The sequence below is a fragment of the Dendropsophus ebraccatus genome, chromosome 9 (genome assembly GCF_027789765.1).
Source record: "Dendropsophus ebraccatus isolate aDenEbr1 chromosome 9, aDenEbr1.pat, whole genome shotgun sequence".
Taxonomy (NCBI): Eukaryota; Metazoa; Chordata; class Amphibia; order Anura; family Hylidae; genus Dendropsophus; species Dendropsophus ebraccatus.
Window position 1 is genome coordinate 68,547,383 of NC_091462.1, and position 13,038 is coordinate 68,560,420.

Consider the following 13,038-nt stretch of genomic DNA (forward strand, 5'->3'; position numbering starts at 1 on the left):
GCAAGTGGTAGGGCAAGACTGGCTGGTGGGGAAACTAATTGGTCAAAACATCAGGAAAAAAGAAATATTGTTTTTGTATAAAAATTTGAGTAATGAGGTAATGGAAACCACTCTTAGGCTTAGAAGTTGTCATAAATGTCAAACAGAAGTTGGAGAAGAGGTTAACTGGAATTAGTCTCTAATTTAAAAAAAAAAAAAACATCAAAAGGGTATCCTGGTCCATTACACTCCGTTTTTTCTGTACAAGATTGGGTGTAAATCTCATGATCAGTGTCCTAGGTGTGGAGTGAGTGGAGTAGATTATATACATATGTTGTGGGTCTGTGATAAGATTTTTCAATTCTGGTCTCTTGTTTTCCAGAAAGTTGAGAATGAGGTAGGGGTGAAAATCCCGAGAAAGGTTAAGTTTGTCCATTTGGGCGATACAGGCAGTATAAAACTGAACAGGGAAAACATGAGAACCATAGTGAGATTAATTTTTTTATGCCAGGCTGGTGTTAGTGTGGAACTGGGCATCAAAGGAAGCGCCAAACGTAAGAGACTGGGAAAGATGTGTTACTATGTATGAAAAATACTATTGAAGAGAGGTTTTTTTTTTTTCCTTCCCTCAGTGGACAGGGGTGGTTACGGGGAGATTACTTTGATGGGTGTTTTATAATATTTTGTTGTGATTTATATTTATGTACTTGATGTTTGTATATTTTTTTCTACTGAATGATGGAAAATAGTAAAAAAAGTCAAATAATGTTTATTAAAAAAAATTGTGGAAAATGCACATATAGGGCTATTTCCCTTAATTTAGTAGATCATGGAGACTTCAAATTCTCTAAACCAGGGTGTAATTCCTATGGAGTGGCCAGGAGGGGGCGCAGTATATATAGAAGCCTATGGACTTCATTGAAGTCTATGGTAGGTGTAATGTAATGTAATCTACACTTTATTGGTACACTATGTTTATGGGATAATTTGGGGAGCAAGGATATTTGCTCCCCAAATGGAAGGCAACGAGCAGGGAGGGAGAGAGGTAGGTGCATCTAACTACCTCCTCCCTCCCTGCTTGGTACACATAAGCACTTCTACTACTCCCATCACCTGCTTATAGTATGAGCAGATGATGGGAGGAGTAGTGCCAGGGAGAACGCCAGCACCAAGCCCCCCCTCAGCAGACAGCCACCGACCCCACACCAGCCGCACTCATAGATCTGGCCCCCAGCCACCCCACACAACCGCTGCACAGCCACACAACCGCCGCACAGCTGCTGCCCCCGTCGCCGGGGACCTCAAAGATCTGGTCCCCAGCCACCCCACGCACCCGCCGCCGCCAGTAAACTCCCAGCCCCCTCTATCACTCCATCACCAACCCTTCAGCCTCCCTGCCTCCCCCACCGCCGCACAACTCACTTCCCTGCAGGAAGCTCTCCTCATGCAGGACCGAATCGGCTGGGGGTGACATCTGGGGCCGAATCGGCAGGACGCGGGGTGGCAGTGATCTGGCAGTCTGATACTGACACCGGCAGAGAAGCGGCAGTGGGGAGGCAGGGAGGGTTGGTGATGGGAAGGGTGTCTGGCAGTTTACAGGTGGCGGGTGTGTGGGTGGCTGGGGGCCAGATCTTTGAGGTCATTGGCGGCAGCAGCTGTGCGGCGGGTGTATGGGGTGGCTGGGGTCCAGATCTAGGAGCGTGGCGGCGGGCGTGGGGTCGGTGATGGGGACTGTCTGCTGAGGGGGGGGTTTGGTGCTGGGGTTTTCCCTGGCACTACTCCTTCCATCATCATACTATGAGGAGATGATGGGAGTAGTAGTAGTGCTTATCTATACCACTGCACCAAGCAGGGAGGAAGGAGGTAGTTACATGCACCTACCTCTCTCCCTTCCTGCTCGGTGCCTTCCATTTGGGCAGCAAATGTCCTTGCTCCCCAAATTATCCCATAAACATAGTGTACCAATAAAGTGCAGATTACGTTAAATTGCTCATTACATCTCCCATAGACTTCAATAAAGTCCATAGGCTTCTATATATACTGCTGGCCACTTCATAGGAATTACACCCTGATTCGTGACGTCACGGTATTTCAGAGATTTTTAAGTCTCTATGATCTACTAAATTAAGGGAAATAGCCCTATATGTGCATTTCCCATAATTAATGTACATTAGGAATTTGTCCAACTTTCCATAAGAAATAACATATTAAATACTTTAGGCCCAAATTCTCTTTTAACAGAGGCGCAATTGTCTCTACTCTATGCTGATAGATCAGGAACCTCTGCCTCCTAATTCACAGGTTCTATCTCCAGCATTACATCCAGTGTAATGTGATTCTATGGTGCCATCTCTTAATGCTAGGGGTCTTATTGAAACTGGTTGACTTTACCAAGGATAAACAAAGCATACTGTTGCTGGGTATTTTAATTTCGTTATGTACCCTTCTTTTGAGCTGGATTGGGAGGAGCTGGATTGGGAGGACATTTGGAGGTGTTTATATCTGGACAGACCAGCATTTTCATGTCACAATTCAACATTCCAGGACTGATATAGTACTAATTTATTAGGGAAGGGCTAGCTATCATAAGGAAACTTAAATATGAAAGCAAGGTTCTCTCCGATCACTAACCACTCACATTGGAATTGGCAGGCAGACTGGAGAACCTCCAGGGAAAAAAACTATATGGGGGAAATTCATCAAGGCATCGCCCCTTGCTTACACCTGGGAAAAGGCACAGGTTTTTGCCTTCTCCCTGGTGTACGCCAGCGCTAACCCATGCTAGCCTGGTGCAGGCGTAAATCATTATACAAATCTGAGATGTAGATTTATACCGCAATGTATGCACCAGGCGCAGGACCGGCTTGCTTTACTAAGAGGCATACGCATAAGAGGCATAAATCCATCCAGGGAAAAAGCAGCAGGGCTTTGAGACTAGCATACTCGTACTTCATTCTCGATGAACGCACCCCATGTAATTTGCTTAAAATAAACTGACACTGGATTTTTATCATTGTTAACTCCTTCAAGACATTGATGCACGGATGTCCGGGCCAAATTAGTGCAATGTTCCTCCCGCCTTCTAAGAGCCATAGCGCTTTTATTTTTCCACCTGCAAGACTGGTTGGAGTGTTATTTTTTGCGCCATGATCTCTAGTTTTTATTAATGTAATATAATACGTAATATGTAATATAATGTAATACAGAAAAATTTTGATCGCCATTTATAATTATTTTTCTGATATTTTTTTTTTTTAAATCAGCAATCCTGGTGTTAGCACCCCCCCATTTACGGCGTTCAACGCGCGGGAAGAATAATCTTTATATTTTAATAGAGCGGACAATTCCGCACGTTATGATATATGTTTGTTGTTGTTTTTTTTATATATATATTTATTTAAATTTTTTATAATGGGCAACGAGGTATAATAAACTTTTATTGGTGGGGTTTATAAGGTTTTTTTTTATACTTTTAAAAGCTTTTTATTATTGCACTTTAAAAAAAAAACACATTTCACAGTAAAACATGCAAACATTATATTTTATATACTGATTTATGCTATGCCATAGCATAGCATAGATCAGTATTATAAGCGATCTATGCATACAGCCTACCTGAGAGCAGACTCTATCCATAGATGGCCGATCCAACAGGACGGAGGTAAGTGGATTACTCCCGCCCATCGGTTCAAGCAATCGGGACCCCCGCAGCATGGCTGCAGGGGTCCCGATCACTCAGAGACCGGAGCCTGTCCTGTCACTGAGTACCTTAAACGCTGCGATCACTATAGATCGTGGCGTTTAAGGGGTTAATGAGAGGCAGCTGCGGGATCACATTACCCTGCCTCTTATTACCCACATCAAACCCCTTCACTGTCTGGAATGTATATATACATTAGAGATGAGCAAACCGGGTTTGGGTTCGAGTCGATCCGAACCCGAACGTTCGGTATTTGATTAGCTGGGGCTGCTGAACTTGGATAAAGCTCTAAGGTTGTCTGGAAAACATGGATACAGCCAATGACTATATCCATGTTTTCTACATAGCCTTAGGGCTTTATCCAACTTCAGCAGCCACTGCTAATCAAATGCCGAAAGTTTGGGTTCAGATCGACTCGAGCATGCTCCAGGTTCACTCATCTCTAATATACATTCCTACTGCATCGGGTATAGGAATTGTATATATAAATTCCTACTCCACCGGGTATATGAATTCTAAGAGAGAGAAACAGTTTTTGGCAAGTAAATAAGGACTCTACAGGGATATTAAATGTAAGGGACTCTTTGAATCCATATTTAAAGCGACTCTGTACCCACAATCTGACCCTCCCAAACCACTTGTACCTTCGGATAGCTGCTTTTAATCCAAGTATCTGTGCCTCCTCCCAACCCTCTTCATCATTAGGAATGCCACTGGAACATTCTCTCCCTGCTGAACATTGCACAGGTCCTTAACGATCCAGCCCATGTGCCGGGCGAAACAGGTGGAGAATAGTATGCAATCTGCCTGGGGCATTCCTAATGATGATGAGGATGGGGAGGAGGGACAGAGGTTGTGCCAGCCTAAAGCATACACAATCCAGGCCACTCCCGTAGGGCACGGGGCTGCCAGTTAAAAAGTAAATTTTTAGCACAATAACTGCATCACCTGCCAAATGGACCACAGGACAGATCTTGGATTAAAAGCAGCTATCTGAAGGTACAAGCGGTTGGGGGGTATTTTTCTTAAGGAAATTAATTTCTGTAAAAAAAATAAATAAATAAGCAGGAAGAAACTATTTTTAAAACTGAAACTGAATTATGGGTGAATAATTATAAAGAGGATCGGGGGGTGGGATAGGGAGTGGGGTTTAGTTAATTGCGCACTCTATACTATACCCGATTCTTGCCTAGGTCTAGGAAAGGAGCAAATGTTATTGAACTAAGACCATTGATGATTGTATGTTATATTTGTAACTGGAGAAGGAAGAACCAGGGTGGCTTGTTAACCTTATGTTGATAATAGGTATAAGGATGGGTTGTAGATGGGTCTGTGGGTCTGGACACAATTGGGAGAGAGGTAAAGGTAAATGAGTTATAAGATTGAGTGATTGCCTCGGTTGTTTTTAAGGCTGGCTCTGCTCTTCTTTAAGTCCCAGTAGTAAAATTATAAATATGTATTTATTTATTTTATATTTATTATATATATATATATATATATAAATATATATATATATATATATATATATATATATATATATATATATATATATATACACTCACCGGCCACTTTATTAGGTACACCATGCTAGTAACGGGTTGGACCCCCTTTTGCCTTCAGAACTGCCTCAATTCTTTGTGGCATAGATACAAGGTGCTGGAAGCATTCCTCAGAGATTTTGGTCCATATTGACATGATGGCATCACACAGTTGCCGCAGATTTGTCGGCTGCACATCCATGATGCGAATCTCCCGTTCCACCACATCCCAAAGATGCTCTATTGGATTGAGATCTGGTGACTGTGGAGGCCATTTGAGTACAGTGAACTCATTGTCATGTTCAAGAAACCAGTCTGAGATGATTCTAGCTTTATGACATGGCGCATTATCCTGCTGAAAGTAGCCATCAGATGTTGGGTACATTGTGGTCATAAAGGGATGGACATGGTCAGCAACAATACTCTGTATTGGCTGTGGCGTTGCAACGATGCTCAATTGGTACCAAGGGGCCCAAAGAGTGCCAAGAAAATATTCCCCACACCATGACACCACCACCACCAGCCTGAACCGTTGATACAAGGCAGGATGGATCCATGCTTTCATGTTGTTGACGCCAAATTCTGACCCTACCATCCGAATGTCGCAGCAGAAATCGAGACTCATCAGACCAGGCAACGTTTTACCAATCTTCTACTGTCCAATTTCGATGAGCTTGTGCAAATTGTAGCCTCAGTTTCCTGTTCTTAGCTGAAAGGAGTGGCACCCGGTGTGGTCTTCTGCTGCTGTAGCCCATCTGCCTCAAAGTTCAACGTACTGTGCGTTCAGAGATGCTCTTCTGCCTACCTTGGTTGTAACGGTTGGCTATTTGAGTCACTGTTGCCTTTCTATCAGCTCGAACCAGTCTGCCCATTCTCCTCTGACCTCTGGCATCAACAAGGCATTTCCGTCCACAGAACTGCCGCTCACTGGATGTTTTTTCTTTTTCGGACCATTCTCTGTAAACCCTAGAGATGGTTGTGCGTGAAAATCCCAGTAGATCAGTTGCTGCCATGTGATTGGCTGATTAGAAATTAAGTGGTAACATGCAGTTGGACAGGTGTACCTAATAAAGTGGCCGGTGAGTGTGTATAATTTTTATTTTTCATTTAGTTATTATTATTATTTACCTATTTATTTATTATTATTTTTTTTGACCTATTTATTATTTTTCAGGTGTGGAGGGATGATTTTGAATGGAAGGGGGACCGGGGGACCATAATTTCTCATGATAAATGGTGGATGAGGCCCTTCCGGGAGCTTAGTAGAGTGTATGGAGCATAGTAGGTGGTCTGCCTGAGTGGGCTTGCCCATGTTCCAGGAAGGAATGGCTGGTTGGGAAGGCTTCTGCTGGGCAGAACGGCTCCAGAGAAGGGGCGGTTCGGCCAAAGAGGGTACCCTGAATGGATGGAATTACCAGGTAGATAAAGAACAGAAGTATATTTCTAATTTTTTTTCCTAGGGATGAAATATATGCAAGGGGAGCGGAGTTCTGCTAAGGGACAACCGAAACTGCTGGCTAAGGGTTAACGTTATCATTTAATTAAGGTAGTTTGTTGTGCTCTCCCGGCGGTGTCTGGATTCTGCGGTTAGTATAGCAAGATATAGTGGTGGTGTAAGTAAACTGTGATATAGTGATGGTAAGAGAAGAGAGGTCAGCAGAGGTCTATAAATATGAAAAATGTCCAGGTCTGCTTATCTTCATTTTTGTTACAAATGGTACAACATAAAACTTTTTCCCGTAATCAGAGACTTTTTAAAGTAGTGCGGTGGTAAAAAATTATTCACAGAATAACACACATTACAAAGTTATACAACTTTGTAATGTATGTTATGTCTGTGAATGGCCCCCTTCCCCGTGTCCCACCACCCCCACCCGTGTACCCGGAAGTGTAGTGCATTATACATACCTGATCCGTGCCGACACGCGTCAGCCATCTTGTGCCAAACGTCATCTTCGGCCGGCCGGCCCGAACACCTTCGATCTTCCCGAGTGCCGGGCACGTCATCAGCTGCCCAGCTACGATTGGCCGAGCACAGTTATGCTCAGCCAATCGCAGCTGAGCAGCTGATGACGCGCCGGCACTCGGGAAGAACGGAGGTGTTCGGGCCGGCCGGCCGAAGATGATGTTTGGCACAAGATGGCGGACGCGTGCCGGCACGGATCAGGTATGTATAAAGCACTACACTTCCGGGTACACGGGGAAGGGGGCCATTCACAGACATAACATACATTACAAAGTTGTATAACTTTGTAATGTGTGTTCTGTGAATAATTTTTTACCGCCGCACTACCCCTTTAATGAGAGTGGGAAACTGAGTAAATTACGCTCTAATTTTATTAGATGTCAAGACATGAGGAGGGATTTTTCTGTGATTGGAACTAACTTGGGTAAATTATTAAATGACCCTTCGGAAATTGAGAATTAATTTGTTGAATATTATACTAATATATAGAATTATGAGAACAGTACTTCCTTAAATCAAGTCCAACGAATTTTAGAATCAAATTTGCCAGTTCTTCCTGATAAAACCAGGGGGCGGGTGGATTAATCTTTTTGGTATAATAAAGGGATCAAATATATTAATAACTTGTTTAAAAAAGGATGGATTAAAACCTTAAACCTACCTTAGAATTTGATTTAAATGTATCTCATTGTTGCTTTTATAACTAGAGGTGAGCTAAGCAAATCATGCTGTTAATTTGATTCATTTTGCAAAGCGAATTCTGTGTCATTTGTTAAATTTGATAAACATGGTGGCCACACGTTTATGTATAGTACTGTCACTGGCCGCGAGCAAGGGATTATCCATAATCCTTAGTGGCTGTCCAATCAGCTGCAAGCCCCGTTATGATGTCACCACCTCAACATGTATATAGTGTGAGCTATTTCCTAGAAATCGGCAGTCAGCTGTGTGTGCAGAGGAGAAAAGGATCGCAGCAGACATTAAGGGCAAGGCAGGGAGAGAGGAGAGGATAGGACAGTCCATTGTGGGTGGTTATCTGTGGGTGGGAGACTTGGCCATTGTGCATAAAAAAACAGTCTATGAGTGCTGTGAAGCAAGTGTGCATTCAAAACAATTCTGTGGGTGCTGCGAAGCCAGTGTTTATTTAAAAGAAGTCTGTGGGTGCTGTTCAGTCAGTGTACATACAAAAGCTGTCTGTAGGTTCTATGAAGCCAGAGTCCATTTAAAACAAGTCTGATGGTGCTGTTAAGCCAGTGTTTATTCAAAAGAAGTCTGAGGGTGACAGTAAGCCAGTGCGCATTCAAACCAGTTTGTGGGTGCTGTGAAGTCAGTGTCCATTCAAAACCAGTCTGTGGGTGTTTTGAAGCAAGCGTCCAATAAAAACAGTAAGAAAGTAAGCAAGTGCAGAAAACCTGCAATAGGAGGTGAAAACACAATCCACCAAGCCCTACCTTCCACCCAAAAAGTTGCAAAGTTTCCAATTCCACCAGTTTGTAAACAATTCTTTAATCTTTATTGCTTCTTCAAGAATAAAAGCACCTGACATATACAAGAGTCAATGCATTATGACTAATCATTGCGATCTTATTCGTTGCTCATACTATCATTACATCTTGTGTTCCATTTAAAGGGTTGGTGATCATTTGAGGTGTATGGATGTCTGAAGCATATAAAAATACCTAAAAAGTGTTTCTAGTACTGACTTTCTTGTACTCTAATCTGTGTCCAGCTATCTCTTACAGGTCACTGGATCAATGAAGTGAGTGATGTGTAGCAGACAGAAGTTATTGCCACTCCATAAAATCTGCCGCCCTTAGCAATTAAACTCATTTTGCCTCATGACAGAAAAGGCCCTAGCCACTTTCCATTCAAAAAAGTCTGTGGGTTCTGTGAAGCTAGTTTCCCTTCAAAACCAGTCTATGGGTGCTGTGGTTGAAGTTAAACCAGTGTTCCTGCTCAGTAGAGTTCCTGCTTAGTCGGATTACTGGATAGTTAGTTCATGTAAATCTTAACTGTACTGTCTTGGAAAACACATCTGACAAAAATATTACAAAAACACATTCAAATCCTCATCAAACCTCTTCCAACCCCTGTACAGTGAAAGATGCAACCCTTTCCATTCCCAGTAAACCCTCCTACCCATTAGTTTACATCTGTGGCCTGTCCCATCTATTGAGGAACCAGTAGTGGAACTATCCCCATATATCCCCATTTATTGGCTAAGTCAACCATTCACAGGTGGGGCAAGACAGCCTTGTCCCTCAAGGTTTTCCCAATGGCATCTGCTGCACTAAATACCCTCTCAGATACCAGACAGCTGGCCAGGTAAGAAAGCAGAATCAAAGCGAACTCTGCCAGATGCCCACAGATATGGACCGTCTCTGCCAGGAAATGGAGCGGGTCAAAAATATTTAGAGGCAAGAGTGACTCCAAGTATCCCTAAACTGGAATTTCAGCTGCTGCTGGAGGGAGACGAGTGTGGGGCTGACTGCTTTTTTTCCTTTAACTTTTGTACCCGGCAATCCGTGTTATCTGGCTCCCCTGTCCTTTGAATGTAATGACCTAACCTTTCTGTGGATTGTGATTTTGTACCTCTCCTGGTCGTTTGGTGGGACCTCCACAAGAGATGACACCTGTTGGTGTTTGAAACTCCTGCTCACATAAATCCTCCTCCTCTTCCACTACCATTAATTCCCTCTCTGGGCTTAGGTTTATATGGTAGACTATGCATAGCACTGCTCTCCTCTGTGATGATGTCCCTCAATGCAGTCTCAATGATGTGAAGCAGGTGGATAATGTCATTTATACTGCAATTGTTGCGGCTTACCATCACACATTGTCTACCAAAGGGTGACCTTGAAATTGCAGTTGTGTGTGAATCTGCGAATCTCTGTTGGTACAGCCGATCAAACAGCAGAGCAATAAGCTTAGCCAGGTGGGCATTTATAGTAGTGTGTTGTATATAGAAGTGTGTATATAGTTTATTAATATGTTATGGTTAATAGTAGTTACATTTTTGGGGGGATACATCGTAGATATAGATTGTAATGGCTGTTAGTGGGGAGTGTAGGGATGGGTTGTAGGGTTCTACCCTTATCTTATGATGTGGTTAATAATGTTTTGTTATTTTTTTATTATTTTGGCCAGATAAAAAATTGTATGTTTATTTTTGTATTTAGTCATTTTTAGATTTAGATTTTAAAATGTAATAAAAGAAAAGCAGGGCAATCAACTGGCCAGTTGTCCATTTATCATCATTGCTGTAGGGTAGTTTTTGGAGTAGAGCTGTCTCCTGGTGATGGCTACAGACAAAGATTCTTGTCTCTGCAGTGGTGGTGTTTACCCCCCAGTCCAGATAGAGGAGGCAGGGGTAGATTTGAGGGACCTAGTGCTTCCAACCAAGGCTGCATAATCCTGTCTTGCAGAGATGGGGCAGTGCGATGGTAGCTGCAAGAAGTGTTGTGGGGGTCCTGGTTCTTCCAGGCAATGGGGTGGTGGCGTTCCATGTGCCGATGCAAACATGTAGTGCCTGGGTTTGAACCCAAACCCGACACACTTTATGGTCAACGATGCTACAGATGGTTGCATGATCTTTGCCGCGACCAACACGGACGAACTGTCAGACCACTGAGTGGGCGTGGGAGTGGGCACACTGCTAGGCTGTTGTGCCTTGGGGTACCCGTTGAGTACTAGTGCCTTGCTGAAGTCTACTGGCTGCGGCTGTATGCCTACCCCTTTTTCCTCCTTTCTGGTGTTTTTTTCTGTGGTATTAGGTTATGCACACTGCAAAGGGAGATCACTTTTAGTTAATTAGTATATAGTAGGATATTCTATATAGTAAAGTATATAGTTTATTAATATGTTATGGTTAGTAGTAGTTAAATTTTTTGGGGAATATATTGTAGATATAGATTGTAAAGGTTATTAGTAGAGAGGACCAGTGTTGGAATGGACCGGTTTTACCCTTATCTCATGGTGTTTCATTATGATTACTTATTTTCATTATGTTCAGATATGTTATGGTTATTTTGGTATTTTTTTTTTATTTAATTTTACATGGCAATCAACAGTCATTTGACCATTTTATCATCTTTGCCTTGGGGTGTGTGTGTGGCGGGGGGGGGGGGGGGGGGGGGGGGGGGGGGGGGGGGGAGGGGTGCTAGCATAGTGCTGTCTTATGATGGCTTTAGACAGCAACTGTTGTTGCACCCCTTCCACCCCCTTAGCTGCTACCACTCTTGCTGGCCAAACTTCTTAAGACACTTTAGATCCTTGCAGAGGGTAATTTATTGCAACATAACGGGAAGTGAAGGGGTACTTTAAGGGTGATTGGAACGTGTTAAACTGTTTATTACCAAGGCATAGGGTGTGCTATGTCATCAGAACAGGACAAGGTGCAGGAGGCACACAATGTGCTGCCTGTATACTGGCCCCGATTTAACCTAGGAGTCCAGAGTGGTGTGATCTCTATTCGGCATTGCTGCCACAGCAGTAAAAGGGGGATAACTGCTTGAATTGAATAGAAATTTAAGCTGAATGGAATTGAAACAGAATGTAACAATTAACCCTTTCACGACTAGGGGTCATTGATGCTTCAATGCCCAGGTCGTTTTTGAATTCAGCTTATGGGACCATTATGATCCCATAAGCTGAATTCCCTATGTCTGCCCTCTCCCCTCTGTCGCTGTTAAAAGCTTGTTACAGCAGCAGGGGAAAGAGGGGAGGGGGCAAAGCTCGCAGCCAAGCACTGGCCTTACCTCCCTTCCCCACTGGCCTTCATAGCCAGGAAACTGGAAGCCTGAAGCCACATAACAGCCTTGATGGCTACCAGACTAAGAATTTTCCCTTTGTAGAGGGAGACTTCTCTGTCTGACTCCCTACAGATACTGTGATCGTGCTGACCGCAGCATCTATAGGCTTACATAGTACAGTTGAAAAACGACATGTCCATCAAGTTCAACCAAGGATGGATGGAGGGAAGGGATGATAGGTAGGTTACCTGTCAGCACTGAACTGCGGATGACACAAGTACAGTTTCTGTGCCTGTATCATCCAAGGAACATGAAGTACCATCACTGCAGCCTCGGGAATCAGCTGCAGCTATGTTAATTTACAGTGCCGCTGCAGCTCCTCATCATTAGAAATGCTCCAGGCAGATTGTTTCCTATTCCCCAGCTGTGTGTATAATGAACATGGGCTGGATTGTTTATATACCTGTGCAAAGCTCAAACAGCTGTAAATGTTCCTGAATCATTCCTAATGATAAGGAGGGTGGGGAGGAAGGACAGAGAGGGTGTGCCAGCCTAATGCATATACAAATGTAAGCCCCGGCCGTTAGACACAGCGCTGCAAGATTAAAAGTTGTTTTTATGACAATAACTGCATCCCCTGCTATACAGACACCAGGACAGATCTTTGATTAAAAGCAGCTATCCGAAGGTACAAGTGGTTTGGGGGGGGGGCAGATTGTGGGTACAGAGTCGCTTTAAAGTGGAGCTAAATTGTAATACTACACATAACAAGGGGTGGTGCTGATAGTGATGTACCCTTAAGAGTGCATGGTACAACATCACAACCCGGCTGAAGGTCTGGCTCAGCCAGTCAGTAACTGGGGTGGGGCCCCGTTGCAGTCACTGATTGGCTGAGCAGCCAGTCCATCAGCCGGGGTGGGCATCTTCCAGAGTTGTGACGTCATCACAACTTAGGAGAAAATGCTTTCCAGCAAGGGTTCCGGAGCCGGTCAAAAAGTGGCAGGCACAGGGAGAGGTAAATAAGGACTGTTTTTTTTTATGTTTGCCTGTGCTAGCTGTAACATTTTAGCCAGGGTCACACTTCTCCTTTAAGGAATGTAAACA

At 43.6% G+C, this 13,038-nt stretch overlaps 1 protein-coding gene across 1 annotated transcript in view; it reads right to left on the reverse strand.

The window, feature by feature from the left end:
* GLS (glutaminase) overlaps positions 1 to 13,038 on the reverse strand; it is a 356,615-nt gene that overhangs the window by 122,575 nt on the left and 221,002 nt on the right. The gene's annotated exons all lie outside the window — the stretch shown is intronic.